A 24,819-nucleotide genomic window follows, 5' to 3' on the forward strand; every position below is an offset into this window, starting at 1 on the left:
CGGTGTCGAGTCTCATCGAAGGAGCTCAAGTCATAAAAATTACTTAAAACCTCTCCTCGTTATCGGTGTCGTTAAAGGTATCCTGTCCCGAAAACAACCTTGTTCTGTTTCGAAAGTAACTCGAAGCATTCTTTAGAAAGACATTTATTGATCATTTACCAACACTGTTTTTTCATGCGTTTCGAAATTTGTCTCATGTTGTGAAATTATGGATACTTCAGAAGAACCGTTTATCTTTGTTTCCGATCAATAGCCTTATTTCAAGCTCTTTCTACTTTTACAGTATAATCAAAGACATGCCTTTTAAAACTATGCCTCCGTGGCCTAATGGATAAGGCATCGGCCTCCTAAGACGGGGATTGTGGGTCGGAGACCCGTCGGAGGTGCTCAAGTCATATGAATTACTCAAAATCTAACCTCTTTATCTGTTTCGTTAAAGGCATCCTGTCCCGAAAACAACCATGTTCTGTTTCGAAAGTAATTTTCGAAGCATTCTTTAGAAAGACATTTATTGATCATTTACCAAAATTGTTTTTTCATGCGCTTAGAAATTTGTCTCATGCTGTGAAATTATGGATACTTTAGAGTAACCGTTTATCCTTGTTTTTGATCAATAGCCTCATTTCAAGCTCTTTCCACTTTTACAGTATAATCAAAGACATGCTTTTTAAAACTATGCCTCCGTGGCCTAATGGATAAGGCATCGGCCTCCTAAGCCGGGGATTGCGGGTTCGAGTCCCGTCGGAGGTGCTCAACTAATATGAAATACTTAAAACCTATCCTCTTTATCTGTGTCGTTAAATCCTGTCCCGAGAACAACCATGATCTCTTTCGAAAGTAATACTAGAGAAATTCATTTAATTATCATTTACTTCTTGATGCGCTTCGAAATTTGTCAGAAGTTGTGAAATTATGGATACTTTAGAATAACCGTTTATCCTTGTTTCCGATCCATAGCCTCATTTCAACATCGGTTTAGGCACAAATAGTTGCTCTTATTGATCATCTACCAACGCCGCTACTTTTTCACCTTTCGAAATTTGTCTCATCTTCTGATATCATGAATACTTTTAAATAAACCTTTATCCTTGCTACTGATCAATTGCAATTTTGTTGGCTCTTTTTCTTGTAATATAATTAAAAATATACATTTTAAACGAAGCATCCGTGGCCTAATGAATAAGGCATCGGTGTCTTAACCCAGGGATTGCGGTGTCGAGTCTCATCGAAGGAGCTCAAGTCATAAAAATTACTTAAAACCTATCCTCGTTATCGGTGTCGTTAAAGGCATCCTGTCCCGAAAACAACCATGTTCTGTTTCGAAAGTAATTTTCGAAGCATTCTTGAGTAAGACTTTTATTGATCCTTTACTAACACTGTTTCTTTATGCATTTCAAAATTTGTCTCATGTTGTGAAATTATGGATACTTTAGAATAACCGTTGATCCTTGTTTCCGATCAATATCCTCATTTCAAGCTCTTTCCCTTTTCATAGTATAATCAAAAACATGTCTTTTAAAACTATGTCTCCGTGGCCTAATGGATAAGGCATCGGCCTCCTAAGCCGGGGATTGCGGGTTCGAGTCCCGTCGGAGGTGCTCAACTAATATGAAATACTTAAAACCTATACTCTTTATCTGTGTCGTTAAAGGTATCCTGTCCCGAAAACAACCATGTTCTGTTTCGAAAGTAACTCGAAGCATTCTTCAGTAAAACTTTTATTGATCCTTTACCAACACTGTTTCTTTATGCATTTCAAAATTTGTCTCATGTTGTGAAATTATGGATACTTTAGAATAACCGTTGATCCTTGTTTCCGATCAATATCCTCATTTCAAGCTCTTTCCCTTTTCATAGTTTAATCAAAAACATGTCTTTTAAAACTATGCCTCCGTGGCCTAATGGATAAGGCATCGGCCTCCTAAGCCGGGGATTGCGGGTTCGAGTCCCGTCAAAGGTGCTCAACTAATATGAAATACTTAAAACCTATCCTCTCTATCTGTGTCGTTAAAGGTATCCTGTCCCGAAAACAACCATGTTCTGTTTCGAAAGTAACTCGAAGCATTCTTTAGAAAGACATTTATTGATCATTTACCAACACTGTTTCCTTATGCGTTTCGAAATTTGTCTTATTTTTCGAAGTAATGAGTGTTTCGGAATAGCCATTTATGCTTGTTTCCGATCAATAGCGTCATTTCAAACTCTTTCTTTTTTTATAGCATAATCAAAACATATCTTTTAAAAGTATGCCTCCGTGGCCTAATGGATAAGGCATCGGCCTCCTAAGCCGGGGATTGCGGGTTCGAATCCCGTCGGAGGTGCTCAAGTAAGGTAAATTACTCAGCTTAAACACTCCTTATGTGTAAAATTTAAGACGTCCCGTCCTGTACACGGCCAACTTCTGTTTAGGCACTGAGACAATCTTGATAATGGCTCTTATTGATCATCTACCAACGCCGCTGCTTTTTCACATTTCGAAATTTGTCTCATCTTCTGATATCATGAATACTTTAAAATAAACGTTTATCCATGCTTCTGATCAATTGCGATTTTGTTAGCTCTTTTTCTTGTAATATAATTAAAAATATACATTTTAAACAAAGCATCCGTGGCCTAATGAATAAGGCATCGGTGTCTTAACCCAGGGATTGCGGTGTCGAGTCTCATCGAAGGAGCTCAAGTCATAAAAATTACTTAAAACCTCTCCTCGTTATCGGTGTCGTTAAAGGTATCCTGTCCCGAAAACAACCATGTTCTGTTTCGAAAGTAACTCGAAACATTCTTTAGAAAGACATTTATTGATCATTTACAAACACTGTTTCCTTATGCGTTTCGAAATTTGTCTTATTTTTCGAAGTAATGAGTGTTTCGGAATAGCCATTTATGCTTGTTTCCGATCAATAGCGTCATTTCAAACTCTTTCTTTTTTTATAGCATAATCAAAACATATCTTTTAAAAGTATGCCTCCGTGGCCTAATGGATAAGGCATCGGCCTCCTAAGTTTCGAAAGTAATTTTCGAAGCATTCTTTAGAAAGACATTTATTGATCATTTACCAAAATTGTTTTTTCATGCGCTTAGAAATTTGTCTCATGCTGTGAAATTATGGATACTTTAGAGTAACCGTTTATCCTTGTTTTTGATCAATAGCCTCATTTCAAGCTCTTTCCACTTTTACAGTATAATCAAAGACATGCTTTTTAAAACTATGCCTCCGTGGCCTAATGGATAAGGCATCGGCCTCCTAAGCCGGGGATTCCGGGTTCGAGTCCCGTCGGAGGTGCTCAACTAATATGAAATACTTAAAACCTATCCTCTTTATCTGTGTCGTTAAAGGTATCCTGTCCCGAAAACAACCATGTTCTGTTTCGAAAGTAACTCGAAGCATTCTTTAGAAAGTCATTTATTGATCATTTACCAACACTGTTTTTTCATGCGCTTGGAAATTAGTCTCATGTTGTGAAATTATGGATGCTTTAGAATAACCGTTTATCCTTGTTTCCGATCAATATCCTCATTTCAAGCTCTTTCCCTTTTCATAGTATAATCAAAAACATGTCTTTTCAAACTATGCCTCCGTGGCCTAATGGATAAGGCATCGGCCTCCTAAGCCGGGGATTGCGAGTTCGAGTCCTGTCGGAGGTGCTCAACTAATATGAAATACTTAAAACCTATCCTCTTTATCTGTGTCGTTAAAGGTATCCTGTCCCGAGAACAACCATGATCTCTTTCGAAAGTAATACTAGAGAAATTCATTTAATTATCATTTACTTCTTGATGCGCTTCGAAATTTGTCAGAAGTTGTGAAATTATGGATACTTTAGAATAACCGTTTATCCTTGTTTCCGATCCATAGCCTCATTTCAACATTGGTTTAGGCACAAATAGTTGCTCTTATTGATCATCTACCAACGCCGCTACTTTTTCACCTTTCGAAATTTGTCTCATCTTCTGATATTATGAATACTTTTAAATAAACCTTTATCCTTGCTTCTGATCAATTGCGAATTTGTTAGCTCTTTTTCTTCTAATATAATTAAAAATATACATTTTAAACGAAGCATCCGTGGCCTAATGAATAAGGCATCGGTGTCTTAACCCAGGGATTGCGGTGTCGAGTCTCATCGAAGGAGCTCAAGTCATAAAAATTACTTAAAACCTATCCTCGTTATCGGTGTCGTTAAAGGCATCCTCTCCCGAAAACAACCATGTTCTGTTTCGAAAGTAATTTTCGAAGCATTCTTGAGTAAGACTTTTATTGATCCTTTACTAACACTGTTTCTTTATGCATTTCAAAATTTGTCTCATGTTGTGAAATTATGGATACTTTAGAATAACCGTTGATCCTTGTTTCCGATCAATATCCTCATTTCAAGCTCTTTCCCTTTTCATAGTATAATCAAAAACATGTCTTTTAAAACTATGCCTCCGTGGCCTAATGGATAAGGCATCGGCCTCCTAAGCCGGGGATTGCGGGTTCGAGTCCCGTCGGAGGTGCTCAACCAATATGAAATACTTAAAACCTATCCTCTTTATCTGTGTCGTTAAAGGTATCCTGTCCCGAAATCAACCATGTTCTGTTTCGAAAGTAACTCGAAGCTTTCTTCAGTAAGACTTTTATTGATCCTTTACCAACACTGTTTCTTTATGCATTTCAAAATTTGTCTCATGTTGTGAAATTATGGATACTTTAGAATAACCGTTGATCCTTGTTTCCGATCAATATCCTCATTTCAAGGTCTTTCCCTTTTCATAGTTTAATCAAAAACATGTCTTTTAAAACTATGCCTCCGTGGCCTAATGGATAAGGCATCGGCCTCCTAAGCCGGGGATTGTGGGTTCGAGTCCCGTCGGAGGTGCTCAACTAATATGAAATACTTAAAACCTATCCTCTTTATCTGTGTCGTTAAAGGTATCCTGTCCCGAAAACAACCATGTTCTGTTTCGAAAGTAACTCGAAACATTCTTTAGAAAGACATTTATTGATCATTTACCAACACTGTTTCCTTATGCGTTTCGAAATTTGTCTTATTTTTCGAAGTAATGAGTGTTTCGGAATAGCCATTTATGCTTGTTTCCGATCAATAGCGTCATTTCAAACTCTTTCTTTTTTTATAGCATAATCAAAACATATCTTTTAAAAGTATGCCTCCGTGGCCTAATGGATAAGGCATCGGCCTCCTAAGCCGGGGATTGCGGGTTCGAATCCCGTCGGAGGTGCTCAAGTAAGGTAAATTACTCAGCTTAAACACTCCTTATGTGTAAAATTTAAGACGTCCCGTCCTGTACACGGCCAACTTCTGTTTAGGTACTGAGACAATCTTGATAATGGCTCTTATTGATCATCTACCAACGCCGCTGCTTTTTCACATTTCGAAATTTGTCTCATCTTCTGATATCAGGAATACTTTAAAATAAACGTTTATCCATGCTTCTGATCAATTGCGATTTTGTTAGCTCTTCTTTTTGTAATATAATTAAAAATATACATATAAAACGAAGCATCCGTGGCCTAATGAATAAGGCATCGGTGTCTAAACCCGGAGAATGCTGTGTCGAGTCTCATCGAAGGAGCTCAAGTCATAAAAATTACTTAAACCTATCCTCTTTATCTGTGTCGTTAAAGGTATCCTGTCCCGAAAACAACCATGATCTGTTTTGAAATTAATATTTGAAGCATTCTTGAGAAATACATTTATTTATCATTTACCAAAACTGTTTTTTCATGCTCTTCGAAATTTGTCTCATGCTGTGAAATTATGGATACTTTAGAATAACCGTTTATCCTTGTTTCCGATCAACAGCCTCATTTCAAGCTCTTTCTTTTTTTACAGTATAATCAAAGACATGCCTTTTAAAACTATGCCTCCGTGGCCTAATGGATAAGGCATCGGCCTCCTAAGACGGGGATTGTGGGTCCGAGACCCGTCGGAGGTGCTCAAGTCATATGAATTACTCAAAATCTAACCTCTTTATCTGTTTCGTTCAAGGCATCCTGTCCCGAAAACAACCATGTTCTGTTTCGAAAGTAATTTTTGAAGCATTCTTTAGAAAGACATTTATTGATCATTTACCAAAATTGTTTTTTCATGCGCTTAGAAATTTGTCTCATGCTGTGAAATTATGGATACTTTAGAGTAACCATTTCTCCTTGTTTTTGATCAATAGCCTCATTTCAAGCTCTTTCCACTTTTACAGTATAATCAAAGACATGCCTTTTAAAACTATGCCTCCGTGGCCTAATGGATAAGGCATCGGCCTCCTAAGCCGGGGATTGCGGGTTCGAGTCCCGTCGGAGGTGGTTAACTAATATGAAATACTTAAAACGTCTCCTCTTTATCTGTGTCGTTAAAGGTATCCTGTCCCGAAAACAACCATGATCTGTTTTGAAAGTAATATTTGAAGCATTCTTATGAAATACACTTATTTATCATTTACCAAAACTGTTTTTTCATGCTCTTCGAAATTTGTCTCATGCCGTGAAATTATGGATACTTTAGAATAACCGTTTATCCTTGTTTCCGATCAATAGCCTCATTTCAAGCTCTTTCTACTTTTACAGTATAATCAAAGACATGCCTTTTAAAACTATGCCTCCGTGGCCTAATGGATAAGGCATCGGACTCCTAAGCCGGGGATTGCGGGTTCGAATCCCGTCGGAGGTGCTCAAGTAAGGTAAATTACTCAGCTTAAACACTCCTTATGTGTAAAATTTAAGACGTCCCGTCCTGTACACGGCAAACTTCTGTTTAGGCACTGAGACAATCTTGATAATGGCTCTTATTGATCATCTACCAACGCCGCTGCTTTTTCACATTTCGAAATTTGTCTCATCTTCTGATATCATGAATACTTTAAAATAAACGTTTATCCTTGCTTCTGATCAATTGCGATTTTGTTAGCTCTTCTTTTTGTAATATAATAAAAAATATACATATAAAACGAAGCATCCGTGGCCTAATGAATAAGGCATCGGTGTCTTAACCCGGAGAATGCTGTGTCGAGTCTCATTGAAGGAGCTCAAGTCATAAAAATTACTTAAACCTATCCTCTTTATCTGTGTCGTTAAAGGTATCCTGTCCCGAAAACAACCATGATCTGTTTTGAAATTAATATTTGAAGCATTCTTGAGAAATACATTTATTTATCATTTACCAAAACTGTTTTTTCATGCTCTTCGAAATTTGTCTCATGCTGTGAAATTATGGATACTTTAGAATAACCGTTTATCCTTGTTTCCGATCAATAGCCTCATTTCAAGCTCTTTCTACTTTTACAGTATAATCAAAGACATGCCTTTTAAAACTATGCCTCCGTGGCCTAATGGATAAGGCATCGGCCTCCTAAGACGGGGTTTGTGGGTCCGAGACCCGTCGGAGGTGCTCAAGTCATATGAATTACTCAGCTTAAACCCTCCTTATGTGTAAAATTTAAAACGTCCTGTCCTGTACACGGTCAACTTCTGTTTAGGCACTGAGACAATCTTGATAATGGCTCTTATTTATCATCTACCAACGCCGCTGCTTTTTCACCTTTCGAAATTTGTCTCATCTTCTGATATAATGAATAATTTAAAGTAAACGTTTATCCTTGCTTCTGATCAATTGCGATTTTGTTAGCTCTTTTTCTTCTAATATAATTAAAAATATACATTTAAAACGAAGCATCCGTGGCCTAATGAATAAGGCATCGGTGTCTTAACCCGGGGATTGCGGTGTCGAGTCTCATCGAAGGAGCTCAAGTCATAAAAATTACTTAAAACCTATCCTCTTTATCTGTGTCGTTAAAGGTATCCTGTCCCGAAAACAACCATGATCTGTTTTGAAAGTAATACTAGAGAAATTCATTTATTTATCATTTACTTCTTGATGCGCTTTGAAATTTGTCAGAAGTTGTGAAATTATGGATACTTTAGAATAACCGTTTATCCTTGTTTCCGATCGATAGCCTCATTTCAATATCGGTTTAGGCACAAATAGTTGCTCTTATTGATCATCTACCAACGCCGCTGCTTTTTCACCTTTCGAAATTTGTCTCATCTTCTGATATCATGAATACTTCTAAATAAACGTTTATCCTTGCTTCTGATCAATTGCGATTTTGTTAGCCTTTTTTCTTGTAATATAATTAAAAATACACATTTTAAACGAAGCATCCGTGGCTTAATGAATAAGGCATCGGTGTCTTAACCCAGGGATTGCGGTGTCGAGTCTCATCGAAGGAGCTCATGTCATAAAAATTACTTAAAACCTATCCTCGTTATCGGTGTTGTTAAAGGTATCCTGTCCCGAAAACAACCATGATCTGTTTTGAAAGTAATATTTGAAGCATTCTTGAGAAATGCATTTATTTATCATTTACCAAAACTGTTTTTTCATGCGCTTCGAAATTTGTCTCATGTTGTGAAATTATGGATACTTTAGAATAACCGTTTATCCTTGTTTCCGATCAATAGCCTCATTTCAAGCTCTTTCTCCTTTTACAGTATAATCAAAGACATGCCTTTTAAAAATATTATGACTCCGTGGCCTAATGGATAAGGCATCGGCTTCCTAAGACGGGAATTGTGGGTCCGAGTCCCGTCAGAGGTGCTCAAGTCATATGAATTACTCAAAATCTAACCTCTTTACCTGTGTCACTAATCAAAGACATGCCTTTTAAAACTATGCCTGCGTGGCCTAATGGATAAGGCATCGGCCTCCTAAGCCGGGGATTTCAGTTTCGAGTCCCGTCGGAGGTGCTCAACTAATATGAAATACTTAAAACCTATCCTCTTTATCTGTGTCGTTAAAGGTATCCTGTCCCGAAAACAACCATGTTCTGTTTCGAAAGTAACTCGAAGCATTCTTTAGAAAGTCATTTATTGATCATTTACCAACACTGTTTTTTCATGCGCTTCGAAATTAGTCTCATGTTGTGAAATTATGGATGCTTTAGAATAACCGTTTATCCTTGTTTCCGATCAATATCCTCATTTCAAGCTCTTTCCCTTTTCATAGTATAATCAAAAACATGTCTTTTCAAACTATGCCTCCGTGGCCTAATGGATAAGGCATCGGCCTCCTAAGCCGGGGATTGCGAGTTCGAGTCCTGTCGGAGGTGCTCAACTAATATGAAATACTTAAAACCTATCCTCTTTATCTGTGTCGTTAAAGGTATCCTGTCCCGAGAACAACCATGATCTCTTTCGAAAGTAATACTAGAGAAATTCATTTAATTATCATTTACTTCTTGATGCGCTTCGAAATTTGTCAGAAGTTGTGAAATTATGGATACTTTAGAATAACCGTTTATCCTTGTTTCCGATCCATAGCCTCATTTCAACATCGGTTTAGGCACTAATAGTTGCTCTTATTGATCATCTACCAACGCCGCTACTTTTTCACCTTTCGAAATTTGTCTCATCTTCTGATATTATGAATACTTTTAAATAAACCTTTATCCTTGCTTCTGATCAATTGCGATTTTGTTAGCTCTTTTTCTTGTAATATAATTAAAAATATACATTTTAAACGAAGCATCCGTGGCCTAATGAATAAGGCATCGGTGTCTTAACCCAGGGATTGCGGTGTCGAGTCTCATCGAAGGAGCTCAAGTCAAAAAAATTACTTAAAACATATCCTCGTTATCGGTGTCGTTAAAGGCATCCTCTCCCGAAAACAACCATGATCTGTTTTGAAAGTAATATTTGAAGCATTCTTGAGAAATGCATTTATTTATCATTTACCAAAACTGTTTTTTCATGCGCTTCGAAATTTGTCTCATGTTGTGAAATTATGGATACTTTAGAATAACCGTTTATCCTTGTTTCCGATCAATAGCCTCATTTCAAGCTCTTTCTCCTTTTACAGTATAATCAAAGACATGCCTTTTAAAAATATTATGACTCCGTGGCCTAATGGATAAGGCATCGGCTTCCTAAGACGGGAATTGTGGGTCCGAGTCCCGTCAGAGGTGCTCAAGTCATATGAATTACTCAAAATCTAACCTCTTTACCTGTGTCACTAATCAAAGACATGCCTTTTAAAACTATGCCTGCGTGGCCTAATGGATAAGGCATCGGCCTCCTAAGCCGGGGATTTCAGTTTCGAGTCCCGTCGGAGGTGCTCAACTAATATGAAATACTTAAAACCTATCCTCTTTATCTGTGTCGTTAAAGGTATCCTGTCCCGAAAACAACCATGTTCTGTTTCGAAAGTAACTCGAAGCATTCTTTAGAAAGTCATTTATTGATCATTTACCAACACTGTTTTTTCATGCGCTTCGAAATTAGTCTCATGTTGTGAAATTATGGATGCTTTAGAATAACCGTTTATCCTTGTTTCCGATCAATATCCTCATTTCAAGCTCTTTCCCTTTTCATAGTATAATCAAAAACATGTCTTTTCAAACTATGCCTCCGTGGCCTAATGGATAAGGCATCGGCCTCCTAAGCCGGGGATTGCGAGTTCGAGTCCTGTCGGAGGTGCTCAACTAATATGAAATACTTAAAACCTATCCTCTTTATCTGTGTCGTTAAAGGTATCCTGTCCCGAGAACAACCATGATCTCTTTCGAAAGTAATACTAGAGAAATTCATTTAATTATCATTTACTTCTTGATGCGCTTCGAAATTTGTCAGAAGTTGTGAAATTATGGATACTTTAGAATAACCGTTTATCCTTGTTTCCGATCCATAGCCTCATTTCAACATCGGTTTAGGCACTAATAGTTGCTCTTATTGATCATCTACCAACGCCGCTACTTTTTCACCTTTCGAAATTTGTCTCATCTTCTGATATTATGAATACTTTTAAATAAACCTTTATCCTTGCTTCTGATCAATTGCGATTTTGTTAGCTCTTTTTCTTGTAATATAATTAAAAATATACATTTTAAACGAAGCATCCGTGGCCTAATGAATAAGGCATCGGTGTCTTAACCCAGGGATTGCGGTGTCGAGTCTCATCGAAGGAGCTCAAGTCAAAAAAATTACTTAAAACATATCCTCGTTATCGGTGTCGTTAAAGGCATCCTCTCCCGAAAACAACCATGTTCTGTTTCGAAAGTAATTTTCGAAGCATTCTTGAGTAAGACTTTTATTGATCCTTTACTAACACTGTTTCTTTATGCATTTCAAAATTTGTCTCATGTTGTGAAATTATGGATACTTTAGAATAACCGTTGATCCTTGTTTCCGATCAATATCCTCATTTCAAGCTCTTTCCCTTTTCATAGTATAATCAAAAACATGTCTTTTAAAACTATGCCTCCGTGGCCTAATGGATAAGGCATCGGCCTCCTAAGCCGGGGATTGCGGGTTGGAGTCCCGTCGGAGGTGCTCAACCAATATGAAATACTTAAAACCTATCCTCTTTATCTGTGTCGTTAAAGGTATCCTGTCCCGAAAACAACCATGTTCTGTTTCGAAAGTAACTCGAAGCTTTCTTCAGTAAGACTTTTATTGATCCTTTACCAACACTGTTTCTTTATGCATTTCAAAATTTGTCTCATGTTGTGAAATTATGGATACTTTAGAATAACCGTTGATCCTTGTTTCCGATCAATATCCTCATTTCAAGGTCTTTCCCTTTTCATAGTTTAATCAAAAACATGTCTTTTAAAACTATGCCTCCGTGGCCTAATGGATAAGGCATCGGCCTCGTAAGCCGGGGATTGTGGGTTCGAGTCCCGTCGGAGGTGCTCAACTAATATGAAATACTTAAAACCTATCCTCTTTATCTGTGTCGTTAAAGGTATCCTGTCCCGAAAACAACCATGTTCTGTTTCGAAAGTAACTCGAAACATTCTTTAGAAAGACATTTATTGATCATTTACCAACACTGTTTCCTTATGCGTTTCGAAATTTGTCTTATTTTTCGAAGTAATGAGTGTTTCGGAATAGCCATTTATGCTTGTTTCCGATCAATAGCGTCATTTCAAACTCTTTCTTTTTTTATAGCATAATCAAAACATATCTTTTAAAAGTATGCCTCCGTGGCCTAATGGATAAGGCATCGGCCTCCTAAGCCGGGGATTGCGGGTTCGAATCCCGTCGGAGGTGCTCAAGTAAGGTAAATTACTCAGCTTAAACACTCCTTATGTGTAAAATTTAAGACGTCCCGTCCTGTACACGGCCAACTTCTGTTTAGGCACTGAGACAATCTTGATAATGGCTCTTATTGATCATCTACCAACGCCGCTGCTTTTTCACATTTCGAAATTTGTCTCATCTTCTGATATCAGGAATACTTTAAAATAAACGTTTATCCATGCTTCTGATCAATTGCGATTTTGTTAGCTCTTCTTTTTGTAATATAATTAAAAATATACATATAAAACGAAGCATCCGTGGCCTAATGAATAAGGCATCGGTGTCTAAACCCGGAGAATGCTGTGTCGAGTCTCATCGAAGGAGCTCAAGTCATAAAAATTACTTAAACCTATCCTCTTTATCTGTGTCGTTAAAGGTATCCTGTCCCAAAAACAACCATGATCTGTTTTGAAATTAATATTTGAAGCATTCTTGAGAAATACATTTATTTATCATTTACCAAAACTGTTTTTTCATGCTCTTCGAAATTTGTCTCATGCTGTGAAATTATGGATACTTTAGAATAACCGTTTATCCTTGTTTCCGATCAATAGCCTCATTTCAAGCTCTTTCTACTTTTACAGTATAATCAAAGACATGCCTTTTAAAACTATGCCTCCGTGGCCTAATGGATAAGGCATCGGCCTCCTAAGACGGGGTTTGTGGGTCCAAGACCCGTCGGAGGTGCTCAAGTCATATGAATTACTCAGCTTAAACCCTCCTTATGTGTAAAATTTAAAACGTCCTGTCCTGTACACGGTCAACTTCTGTTTAGGCACTGAGACAATCTTGATAATGGCTCTTATTTATCATCTACCAACGCCGCTGCTTTTTCACCTTTCAAAATTTGTCTCATCTTCTGATATAATGAATACTTTAAAGTAAACGTTTATCCTTGCTTCTGATCAATTGCGATTTTGTTAGCTCTTTTTCTTCTAATATAATTAAAAATATACATTTAAAACGAAGCATCCGTGGCCTAATGAATAAGGCATCGGTGTCTTAACCCGGGGATTGCGGTGTCGAGTCTCATGGAAGGAGCTCAAGTCATAAAAATTACTTAAAACCTATCCTCTTTATCTGTGTCGTTAAAGGTATCCTGTCCCGAAAACAACCATGATCTGTTTTGAAAGTAATACTAGAGAAATTCATTTATTTATCATTTACTTCTTGATGCGCTTTGAAATTTGTCAGAAGTTGTGAAATTATGGATACTTTAGAATAACCGTTTATCCTTGTTTCCGATCGATAGCCTCATTTCAACATCGGTTTAGGCACAAATAGTTGCTCTTATTGATCATCTACCAACGCCGCTGCTTTTTCACCTTTCGAAATTTGTCTCATCTTCTGAAATCATGAATACTTCTAAATAAACGTTTATCCTTGCTTCTGATCAATTGCGATTTTGTTAGCCCTTTTTCTTGTAATATAATTAAAAATACACATTTTAAACGAAGCATCCGTGGCCTAATGAATAAGGCATCGGTGTCTTAACCCAGGGATTGCGGTGTCGAGTCTCATCGTAGGAGCTCATGTCATAAAAATTACTTAAAACCTATCCTCGTTATCGGTGTTGTTAAAGGTATCCTGTCCCGAAAACAACCATGATCTGTTTTGAAAGTAATATTTGAAGCATTCTTGAGAAATGCATTTATTTATCATTTACCAAAACTGTTTTTTCATGCGCTTCGAAATTTGTCTCATGTTGTGAAATTATGGATACTTTAGAATAACCGTTTATCCTTGTTTCCGATCAATAGCCTCATTTCAAGCTCTTTCTCCTTTTACAGTATAATCAAAGACATGCCTTTTAAAAATATTATGACTCCGTGGCCTAATGGATAAGGCATCGGCTTCCTAAAACGGGAATTGTGGGTCCGAGTCCCGTCAGAGGTGCTCAAGTCATATGAATTACTCAAAATCTAACCTCTTTACCTGTGTCGTTAAAGGCATCCTGTCCTGAAAACAACCATGTTCTGTTTGGAAAGTAATTCTCGAAGCATTCTTGAGTAAGACTTTTATTGATCCTTTACCAACACTGTTTCTTTATGCATTTCAAAATTTGTCTCATGATGTGAAATTATGGATATTTTAGAATAACCGTTGATCCTTGTTTCCGATCAATATCCTCATTTCAAGCTCTTTCCCTTTTCATAGTATAATCAAAAACATGTCTTTTAAAACTATGCCTGCGTGGCCTAATGGATAAGGCATCGGCCTCCTAAGCCGGGGATTTCGGGTTTGAGTCCCGTCGGAGGTGCTCAACTAATATGAAATACTTAAAACCTATCCTCTTTATCTGTGTCGTTAAAGGTATCCTGTCCCGAAAACAACCATGTTCTGTTTCGAAAGTAACTCGAAGCATTCTTTAGAAAGACATTTATTGATCATTTACCAACACTGTTTCCTTATGCGTTTCGAAATTTGTCTTATTTTTCGAAGTAATGAGTGTTTTGGAATAGCCATTTATGCTTGTTTCCGATCAATAGCGTCATTTCAAACTCTTTCTTTTTTTTATAGCATAATCAAAACATATCTCTTAAAACTATGCCTCTGTGGCCTAATGGATAAGGCAATGGCCTCCTAAGCCGGGGATTGCGGGTTCGAATCCCGTCGGAGGTGCTCAAGTCAGGTAAATTACTCAGCTTAAACCCTCCTTATGTGTAAAATTTAAGACGTCCTGTCCAGTACACGGCCAACTTCTGTTTAGGCACTGAAACAATCTTGATAATGGCTCTTATTGATCATCTACCAACGCCGCTGCTTTTTCACCTTTCGAAATTTGTCTCATCTTCTGATATCATGAATACTTTAAAATAAACGTTTATCCTTGCTTTTGATCAATTGCGATTTTGTTAGCTCTTTTTCTTGTAATATAATTAAAAATATGCATATAAAACGAAGCATCCGTGGCCTAATGAATATGGCAACCCGGAGATTGCGGTGTCGAGTCTCATCGAAGGAGCTCAGGCCATAAAAATTACTTAAAACCTATCCTCTTTATCTCTGTCGTTAAAGGTATCCTGTCCCGAAAACAACCATGATCTGTTTTGAAATTAATATTTGAAGCACTCTTAAGAAATACATATATTTATCATTTACCAAAACTTGTTTTTCATGCGCTTCGAAATTTGTCTCATGTTGTGAAATTGTGGATACTTTAGAATAACCGTTTATCCTTGTTTTGGATCAATAGCCTCATTTCAAGCTCTTTCTACTTTTACAGTATAATCAAAGACATGCCTTTTAGAACTATGCCTCCGTGGCCTAGTGGATAAGGCATCGGCCTCCTAAGCCGGGGATTGCGGGTTCACATCTCGTCGGAGGTGCTCAATTCAGGTAAATCACTCAGCTTAAACCCTCCTTATGTGTAAAATTTAAGACGTCCTGTCCTGTACACGGTCAACTTCTGTTTAGGCACTGAGACAATCTTGATAATGGCTCTTATTTATCATCTACCAACGCGGCTGCTTTTTCACCTTTCGAAATTTGTTTCATCTTCTGATATAATGAATACTTTAAAATAAACGTTTATCCTTGCTTCTGATCAATTGCGATTTTGTTAGTTCTTTTTCTTCTAATATAAATAAAAATATACATTTAAAACGAAGCATCCGTGGCCTAATGAATAAGGCATCGGTGTCTTAACCCGGGGATTGCGGTGTCGAGTCTCATGGAAGGAGCTCAAGTCATAAAAATTACTTAAAACCTATCCTCTTTATCTGTGTCGTTAAAGGTATCCTGTCCCGAAAACAACCATTATCTGTTTTGAAAGTAATATTTGAAGCATTCTTATGAAATACATTTATTTATCATTTACCAAAACTGCTTTTTCATGCGCTTCGAAATTAGTCTCATGTTGTGAATTTATGGATACTTTAGAATAACCGTTTATCCTTGTTTTCGATCAATAGCCTCATTTCAAGCTCTTTCTACTTTTACAGTATAATGAAAGACATGCCTTTTAAAACTATGCCTCCGTGGCCTAATGGATAAGGCATTGGATTCCTAAGACGGGGATTGTGGGTCCGAGTCCTGTCGGAGGTGCTCAAGTCATATGAATTACTCAAAATCTAACCTCTTTATCTGTGTCGTTAAAGGCATCCTGTCCGGAAAACAACCATGTTCTGTTTCGAAAGTAATTCGAAGCATTCTTTAGAAAGAGATTTATTGATCATTTACCAACACTGTTTCCTTATGCGTTTCGAAATTTGTCTTATTTTTCGAAGTAATGAGTGCTTCGCAATAGCTATTTATGCTTGTTTCCGATCAATAGCGTCATTTGAAACTCTTTCTTTATTTTATAGCATAATCAACACAAATCTTTTGAAAGTATGCCTCCGTGGCATAATCGATAAGGCATCGGCCTCATAAGCCGGGGATTGCGGGTTCGAATCCCGCCGGAAGTGCTCAAGTCAGATAAATTGCTCAGCTTAAACCCTCCTTATGTGCAAAATTTAAGACGTCCTGTCCTGTACACGGCCAACTTCTGTTTAGGCACTGTGACAATCTTGATAATGGCTCTTATTGATCATCTACCAACGCCGCTTCTGCTACACCTTTCGAAATTTGTCTCATCTTCTGATATCACGAATACTTTAGAATAAACATTTATCCTTGCTCCTGATCAATTACGATTTAGTTAGCTCTGTTTCTTGTAATATAATTAAAAATATACATTTAAAACGAAGGGTCCGTGGCCTAATGAATAAGGCATCGGTGTCTTAACCCGGGGATTGCTGTGTTGAGTCCCATCAAAGGAGCTCAAGTCATAGGAATTACTTACAACTTATCCTCTTTATCTGTTTCGTTAAAGGTATCCCATCACGAAATCAACGATATTCTGTTTCGAAAGTAAAACTTCAGGCATTCTTTGGTAAGACTTTTATTGATCCTTTACCAACACTGTTTCTTTATGCATTTCAAAATTTGTCTCATGTTGTGAAATTATGGATACCTTAGAATAACCGTTTATCCTTGTTTTCGATCAATAGCCTTATTTCAAGCTCTTTCTACTTTTACAGTAAAATCAAAGACATGCCTTTTAACACTATGCCTCCGTGGCCTAGTGGATAAGGCATCGGCCTCCTAAGCCGGTGATTGCGGATTCAAATCTCGTCGGAGGTGCTCAAGTCAGGTAAATGACTCTGATTAAACCCTCCTTATGTGTAAAATTTAAGACGTCCTGTCCTGTACACGGTCAACTTCTGTTTAGGCACTGAGACAATCTTGATAATGGCTCTTATTTATCATCTATCAAGGCCGCTGCTTTTTCACCTTTCGAAATTTGTCTCATCTTCTGAAATAATGAAAACTTTAGAATAAACGTTTATCCTTGCTTCTGATCAATTGCGATTTTGTTAGCTCTTTTTCTTGTAATATAATTAAAAATAAACATTTAAAACGAAGCGTCCGTGGCCTAATGAATAAGGCATCGGTGTCTCAACCCGTGGATTGCGGTGTCGAGTCCCATCAAAGGAGCTCAAGTCATAGAAATTACTTAAAACCTATCCTCTTTATCTGTGTCGTTAAAGGTATCCTATCACGAAAACAACCATGTTTTGTTTTGAAAGTAATACTTCAACCATTATGGAGAGACACATTTATTATTCATTTACCACCACTGTTTTTTTATGCGATCCAAAATTTGTTTCATGTTGTGAAATAAGGTATCGAGTCCCGTCGGAGGTGCTCAAGTCATATGAATTACTCAAAATCTAACCTCTTTATCTGTGTCGTTAAAGGTATCCTGTCCCGAAAACAACGATATTCTGTTTCGAAAGTAAAACTTCAGGCATTCTTGAGTAAGACTTTTATTGATCCTTTACCAACACTGTTTCTTTATGCATTTCAAAATTTGTCTCATGTTGTGAAATTATGGTTACTTTAGAATAACCGTTTATCCTTGTTTTCGATCAATAGCCTCATTTCAAGCTCTTTCTACTTTTACAGTAAAATCAAAGACATGCCTTTTAACATTATGCCTCCGTGGCCTAGTGGATAAGGCATCGGCCTCCTAAGCCGGGTATTGCGGATTCAAATCTCATCGGAGGTGCTCAAGTCAGGTAAATGACTCTGCTTAAACCTTCCTTATGTGTAAAAATTAAGACGTCCTGTCCTGTACACGGTCAACTTCTGTTTAGGCACTGAGACAATCTTGATAATGGCTCTTACTTATCATCTATCAAGGCCGCTGCTTTTTCACCTTTCGAAATTTGTCTCATCTTCTGAAATAATGAAAACTTTAGAATAGACGTTTATCCTTGCTTCTGATCAATTGCGATTTTGTTAGCTCTTTTTCTTGTAATATAATTAAAAATATACATATAAAACGAAGCGTCCGTGGCCTAATGAATAAGGTATCGGTGCCTTAACCCGGGGATTGCGGTGTGGAGTCTCATCGAAGGAGCTCAAGCCATAAAAATTACTTAAAACCTATCCTCTTTATCTGTGTCGTTAAAGATATCCTGTCCCGAAAACAACCATGATCTGTTTTGAAAGTAATATTTGAAGCATTCTTGAGAAATACATTTATTTATCATTTACCAAAACTGTTTTTTCATGTGCTTTGAAATTTGTCTCATGTTGTGAAATTATGGAAACTTTAGAATAACCGTTTATCCTTGTTTCCGACCAATAGCCTCATTTCAAGATCTTTCTACTTTTACAGCATAATCAAAGACGTACCTTTTAAAACTATGCCTTCGTGGCCTAATGGATAAGGCATCGGCCTCCTAAGACGGGGATTGTGGGTCCGAGTCCCGTCGGAGGTGCTCAAGTCAGGTAAATTACTCAGCTTAAACCCTCCTTATGTGTAAAATTTAAGACGTCCTGTCCTGTACACGGCCAACTTCTGTTTAGGCACTGAGAAATTCTTGATAATGGCTCTTTTTGATCATTTACCAACGCCGCTGCTTTTTCACCTTTCGAAATTTGTCTCATCTTCTGATATCATGAATACTTTAAAATAAACGTTTATCCTTGATTCTCATCAATTGCGATTTTGTTAGCTCTTTTTCTTGTAATATAATTAAAAATATACATTTAAAACGAAGCGTCCGTGGCCTAATGAATAAGGTATCGGTGTCTTAACCCGGGGATTGCGGTGTGGAGTCTCATCGAAGGAGCTCAATTCATAAAAATTGCTTAAAACCTATCCTCTTTATCTGTGTCGTTAAAGGTATCCTGTCCCGAAAACAACCATGATCTGTTTTGAAATTATAATTTGAAGCACTCTTAAGAAATACATATATTTATCATTTACCAAAACTTGTTTTTCATGCGCTTCGAAATTTGTCTCATGTTGTGAAAGTGTGGATACTTTAGAATAACCGTTTATCCTTGTTTTGGATCAATAGCCTCATTTCAAGCTCTTTCTACTTTTACAGTATAATCAAAGACATGCCTTTTAAAACTATGCCTCCGTGGCCTAGTGGATAAGGCATCGGCCTCCTAAGCCGGGGATTGCGGGTTCACATCTCGTCGGAGGTGCTCAAGTCAGGTGAATTACTCAGCTTAAACCCTCCTTATGTGTAAAATTTAAGACGTCCTGTCCTGTACACGGTCAACTTCTATTTAGGCACTGAGACAATCTTGATAATGGCTCTTATTTATCATCTACCAACGCGGCTGCTTTTTCACCTTTCGAAATTTGTTTCATCTTCTGAAATAATGAAAACTTTAGAATAGACGTTTATCCTTGCTTCTGATCAATTGCGATTTTGTTAGCTCTTTTTCTTGTAATATAATTAAAAATATACATATAAAACGAAGCGTCCGTGGCCTAATGAATAAGGTATCGGTGCCTTAACCCGGGGATTGCGGTGTGGAGTCTCATCGAAGGAGCTCAAGCCATAAAAATTACTTAAAACCTATCCTCTTTATCTGTGTCGTTAAAGATATCCTGTCCCGAAAACAACCATGATCTGTTTTGAAAGTAATATTTGAAGCATTCTTGAGAAATACATTTATTTATCATTTACCAAAACTGTTTTTTCATGTGCTTTGAAATTTGTCTCATGTTGTGAAATTATGGAAACTTTAGAATAACCGTTTATCCTTGTTTCCGACCAATAGCCTCATTTCAAGATCTTTCTACTTTTACAGCATAATCAAAGACGTACCTTTTAAAACTATGCCTTCGTGGCCTAATGGATAAGGCATCGGCCTCCTAAGACGGGGATTGTGGGTCCGAGTCCCGTCGGAGGTGCTCAAGTCAGGTAAATTACTCAGCTTAAACCCTCCTTATGTGTAAAATTTAAGACGTCCTGTCCTGTACACGGCCAACTTCTGTTTAGGCACTGAGAAATTCTTGATAATGGCTCTTTTTGATCATTTACCAACGCCGCTGCTTTTTCACCTTTCGAAATTTGTCTCATCTTCTGATATCATGAATACTTTAAAATAAACGTTTATCCTTGATTCTCATCAATTGCGATTTTGTTAGCTCTTTTTCTTGTAATATAATTAAAAATATACATTTAAAACGAAGCGTCCGTGGCCTAATGAATAAGGTATCGGTGTCTTAACCCGGGGATTGCGGTGTGGAGTCTCATCGAAGGAGCTCAATTCATAAAAATTGCTTAAAACCTATCCTCTTTATCTGTGTCGTTAAAGGTATCCTGTCCCGAAAACAACCATGATCTGTTTTGAAATTATAATTTGAAGCACTCTTAAGAAATACATATATTTATCATTTACCAAAACTTGTTTTTCATGCGCTTCGAAATTTGTCTCATGTTGTGAAAGTGTGGATACTTTAGAATAACCGTTTATCCTTGTTTTGGATCAATAGCCTCATTTCAAGCTCTTTCTACTTTTACAGTATAATCAAAGACATGCCTTTTAAAACTATGCCTCCGTGGCCTAATGGATAAGGCATCGGCTTCCTAAGACGGGGATTGTGGGTCCGAGTCCTGTCGGAGGTGCTCAAGTCATATGAATTACTCAAAATCTGACCTCTTTATCTGTGTCGTTAAAGGCATCCTGTCCGGAAAACAACCATGTTCTGTTTCGAAAGTAATTCGAAGCATTCTTTAGAAAGAGATTTATTGATCATTTACCAAAACTGTTTCCTTATGCGTTTCGAAATTTGTCTTATTTTTCGAAGTAATGAGTGCTTCGCAATAGCTATTTATGCTTGTTTCCGATCAATAGCGTCATTTGAAACTCTTTCTTTATTTTATAGCATAATCAAAACATATCTCTTAAAACTATGCCTCTGTGGCCTAATGGATAAGGCATCGGCCTCCTAAGCCGGGGATTGCGGGTTCGAATCCCGTCGGAGGTGCTCAAGTCAGGTAAATTACTCAGCTTAAACCCTCCTTATGTGTAAAATTTAAGACGTCCTGTCCAGTACACGGCCAACTTCTGTTTAGGCACTGAGACAATCTTGATAATGGCTCTTATTGATCATCTACCAACGCCGCTGCTTTTTCACCTTTCGAAATTTGTCTCATCTTCTGATATCAAGAATACTTTAAAATAAACGTTTATCCTTGCTTCTGATCAATTGCGATTTTGTTAGCTCTTTTTCTTGTAATATAATTAAAAATATGCATTTAAAACGACGCATCCGTGGCCTAATGAATATGGCAACCCGGAGATTGCGGTGTCCAGTCTCATCGAAGGAGCTCAAGTCATAAAAATTACTTAAAACCTATCCTCTTTATCTGTGTCGTTAAAGGTATCCTGTCCCGAAAACAACCACGATCTGTTTTGAAATTAATATTTGAAGCACTCTTAAGAAATACATATATTTATCATTTACCAAAACTTGTTTTTCATGCTCTTCGAAATTTGTCTCATGTTGTGAAATTGTGGATACTTTAGAATAACCGTTTATCCTTGTTTTGGATCAATAACCTCATTTCAAGCTCTTTCTACTTTTACAGTATAATCAAAGACATGCCTTTTAAAACTATGCCTCCGTGGCCTAGTGGATAAGCCATCGGCCTCCTAAGCCGGGGATTGCGGGTTCACATCTCGTCGGAGGTGCTCAAATCAGGTGAATTACTCAGCTTAAACCCTCCTTATGTGTAAAATTTAAGACGTCCTGTCCTGTACACGGTCAACTTCTGTTTAGGCACTGAGACAATCTTGATAATGGCTCTTATTAATCATCTACCAACGCGGCTGCTTTTTCACCTTTCGAAATTTGTTTCATCTTCTGATATAATGAATACTTTAAAATAAACGTTTATCCTTGCTTCTGATCAATTGCGATTTTGTTAGTTCTTTTTCTTCTAATATAAATAAAAATATACATTTAAAACGAAGCATCCGTGGCCTAATGAATAAGGCATCGGTGTCTTAACCCGGGGATTTCAATGTCGAGTCTCATGGAAGGAGCTCAAGTCATAAAAATTACTTAAAACCTATCCTCTTTATCTGTGTCGTTAAAGGTATCCTGTCCCGAAAACAACCATGATCTGTTTTGAAAGTAATATTTGAAGCATTCTTATGAAATACATTTATTTATCATTTACCAAAACTGCTTTTTCATGCGCTTCGAAATTAGTCTCATGTTGTGAATTTATGGATACTTTAGAATAACCGTTTATCCTTGTTTTCGATCAATAGCCTCATTTCAAGCTCTTTCTACTTTTACAGTATAATCAAAGACATGCCTTTTAAAACAATGCCTCCGTGGCCTAATGGATAAGGCATCGGCTTCCTAAGACGGGGATTGTGGGTCCGAGTCCTGTCAGAGGTGCTCAAGTCATATGAATTACTCAAAATCTAACCTCTTTATCTGTGTCGTTAAAGGCATCCTGTCCGGAAAACAACCATGTTCTGTTTCGAAAGTAATTCGAAGCATTCTTTAGAAAGAGATTTATTGATCATTTACCAACACTGTTTCCTTATGCGTTTCGAAATTTGTCTTATTTTTCGAAGTAATGAGTGCTTCGCAATAGCTATTTATGCTTGTTTTCGATCAATACCGTCATTTGAAACTCTTTCTTTATTTTATAGCATAATCAAGACAAATCTTTTGAAAGTATGCCTCCGTGGCATAATCGATAAGGCATCGGCCTCCTAAGCCGGGGATTGCGGGTTCTAATCCCGCCGGAAGTGCTCAAGTCAGATAAATTGCTCAGCTTAAACCCTCCTTATGTGCAAAATTTAAGACGTCCTGTCCTGTACACGGCCAACTTCTGTTTAGGCACTGTGACAATCTTGATAATGGCTCTTATTGATCATCTACCAACGCCGCTTCTGCTTCACCTTTCGAAATTTGTCTCATCTTCTGATATCACGAATACTTTAGAATAAACATTTATCCTTGCTCCTGATCAATTGCAATTTAGTTAGCTCTGTTTCTTGTAATATAATTAAAAATATACATTTAAAACGAAGGGTCCGTGGCCTAATGAATAAGGCATCGGTGTCTTAACCCGGGGATTGCTGTGTTAAGTCCCATCAAAGGAGCTCAAGTCATAGGAATTACTTACAACTTATCCTCTTTATCTGTTTCGTTAAAGGTATCCCATCACGAAATCAACGATATTCTGTTTCGAAAGTAAAACTTCAGGCATTCTTTGGTAAGACTTTTATTGATCCTTTACCAACACTGTTTCTTTATGCATTTCAAAATTTGTCTCATGTTGTGAAATTATGGATACCTTAGAATAACCGTTTATCCTTGTTTTCGATCAATAGCCTTATTTCAAGCTCTTTCTACTTTTACAGTAAAATCAAAGACATGCCTTTTAACACTATGCCTCCGTGGCCTAGTGGATAAGGCATAGGCCTCCTAAGCCGGTGATTGCGGATTCAAATCTCGTCGGAGGTGCTCAAGTCAGGTAAATGACTCTGATTAAACCCTCCTTATGTGTAAAATTTAAGACGTCCTGTCCTGTACACGGTCAACTTCTGTTTAGGCACTGAGACAATCTTGATAATGGCTCTTATTTATCATCTATCAAGGCCGCTGCTTTTTCACCTTTCGAAATTTGTCTCATCTTCTGAAATAATGAAAACTTTAGAATAAACGTTTATCCTTGCTTCTGATCAATTGCGATTTTGTTAGCTCTTTTTCTTGTAATATAATTAAAAATAAACATTTAAAACGAAGCGTCCGTGGCCTAATGAATAAGGCATCGGTGTCTCAACCCGTGGATTGCGGTGTCGAGTCCCATCAAAGGAGCTCAAGTCATAGAAATTACTTAAAACCTATCCTCTTTATCTGTGTCGTTAAAGGTATCCTATCACGAAAACAACCATGTTTTGTTTTGAAAGTAACACTTGAACCATTATGGAGAGACACATTTATTATTCATTTACCACCACTGTTTTTTTATGCGATCCAAAATTTGTTTCATGTTGTGAAATAAGGTATCAAGTCCCGTCGGAGGTGCTCAAGTCATATGAATTACTCAAAATCTAACCTCTTTATCTGTGTCGTTAAAGGTATCCTGTCCCGAAAACAACAATATTCTGTTTCGAAAGTAAAACTTCAGGCATTCTTGAGTAAGACTTTTATTGATCCTTTACCAACACTGTTTCTTTATGCATTTCAAAATTTGTCTCATGTTGTGAAATTATGGATACTTTAGAATAACCGTTTATCCTTGTTTTCGATCAATAGCCTCATTTCAAGCTCTTTCTACTTTTACAGTAAAATCAAAGACATGCCTTTTAACACTATGCCTCCGTGGCCTAGTGGATAAGGCATCGGCCTCCTAAGCCGTGGATTGCGGGTTCGGATCCCGTCGGAGGTGCTCAAGTCAGGTAAATGACTCTGC

The 24,819-nt window shown here is 37.4% G+C and overlaps 15 non-coding genes across 15 annotated transcripts; all 15 read left to right on the forward strand.

The window, feature by feature from the left end:
* Positions 1–677: 677 nt before the first annotated feature.
* On the forward strand, positions 678–750 carry Trnar-ccu (transfer RNA arginine (anticodon CCU)). The gene has a single exon. It is a non-coding gene; the product is annotated as a tRNA-Arg (tRNA).
* A 775-nt stretch (positions 751–1,525) lies between these two features.
* Positions 1,526–1,598, forward strand: Trnar-ccu (transfer RNA arginine (anticodon CCU)). Its single transcript has one exon. It is a non-coding gene; the product is annotated as a tRNA-Arg (tRNA).
* A 650-nt stretch (positions 1,599–2,248) lies between these two features.
* Positions 2,249–2,321, forward strand: Trnar-ccu (transfer RNA arginine (anticodon CCU)). Its single transcript has one exon. It is a non-coding gene; the product is annotated as a tRNA-Arg (tRNA).
* An 889-nt stretch (positions 2,322–3,210) lies between these two features.
* Trnar-ccu (transfer RNA arginine (anticodon CCU)) lies at positions 3,211–3,283 on the forward strand. Its single transcript has one exon. It is a non-coding gene; the product is annotated as a tRNA-Arg (tRNA).
* Positions 3,284–4,424: 1,141 nt separating this feature from the next.
* Positions 4,425–4,497, forward strand: Trnar-ccu (transfer RNA arginine (anticodon CCU)). The gene has a single exon. It is a non-coding gene; the product is annotated as a tRNA-Arg (tRNA).
* Positions 4,498–4,786: 289 nt separating this feature from the next.
* On the forward strand, positions 4,787–4,859 carry Trnar-ccu (transfer RNA arginine (anticodon CCU)). The gene has a single exon. It is a non-coding gene; the product is annotated as a tRNA-Arg (tRNA).
* A 288-nt stretch (positions 4,860–5,147) lies between these two features.
* Trnar-ccu (transfer RNA arginine (anticodon CCU)) lies at positions 5,148–5,220 on the forward strand. The gene has a single exon. It is a non-coding gene; the product is annotated as a tRNA-Arg (tRNA).
* Positions 5,221–6,228: 1,008 nt separating this feature from the next.
* Positions 6,229–6,301, forward strand: Trnar-ccu (transfer RNA arginine (anticodon CCU)). The gene has a single exon. It is a non-coding gene; the product is annotated as a tRNA-Arg (tRNA).
* Positions 6,302–6,592: 291 nt separating this feature from the next.
* On the forward strand, positions 6,593–6,665 carry Trnar-ccu (transfer RNA arginine (anticodon CCU)). Its single transcript has one exon. It is a non-coding gene; the product is annotated as a tRNA-Arg (tRNA).
* Positions 6,666–11,247: 4,582 nt separating this feature from the next.
* On the forward strand, positions 11,248–11,320 carry Trnar-ccu (transfer RNA arginine (anticodon CCU)). The gene has a single exon. It is a non-coding gene; the product is annotated as a tRNA-Arg (tRNA).
* A 289-nt stretch (positions 11,321–11,609) lies between these two features.
* Trnat-cgu (transfer RNA threonine (anticodon CGU)) lies at positions 11,610–11,682 on the forward strand. The gene has a single exon. It is a non-coding gene; the product is annotated as a tRNA-Thr (tRNA).
* A 288-nt stretch (positions 11,683–11,970) lies between these two features.
* Positions 11,971–12,043, forward strand: Trnar-ccu (transfer RNA arginine (anticodon CCU)). Its single transcript has one exon. It is a non-coding gene; the product is annotated as a tRNA-Arg (tRNA).
* Positions 12,044–14,622: 2,579 nt separating this feature from the next.
* On the forward strand, positions 14,623–14,695 carry Trnar-ccu (transfer RNA arginine (anticodon CCU)). Its single transcript has one exon. It is a non-coding gene; the product is annotated as a tRNA-Arg (tRNA).
* A 6,594-nt stretch (positions 14,696–21,289) lies between these two features.
* Trnar-ccu (transfer RNA arginine (anticodon CCU)) lies at positions 21,290–21,362 on the forward strand. Its single transcript has one exon. It is a non-coding gene; the product is annotated as a tRNA-Arg (tRNA).
* Positions 21,363–24,722: 3,360 nt separating this feature from the next.
* Positions 24,723–24,795, forward strand: Trnar-ccu (transfer RNA arginine (anticodon CCU)). Its single transcript has one exon. It is a non-coding gene; the product is annotated as a tRNA-Arg (tRNA).
* Positions 24,796–24,819: the final 24 nt, after the last annotated feature.

Source organism: Hydractinia symbiolongicarpus, chromosome 2, assembly GCF_029227915.1.
Source record: "Hydractinia symbiolongicarpus strain clone_291-10 chromosome 2, HSymV2.1, whole genome shotgun sequence".
In the NCBI taxonomy this organism is placed as follows: domain Eukaryota; kingdom Metazoa; phylum Cnidaria; class Hydrozoa; order Anthoathecata; family Hydractiniidae; genus Hydractinia; species Hydractinia symbiolongicarpus.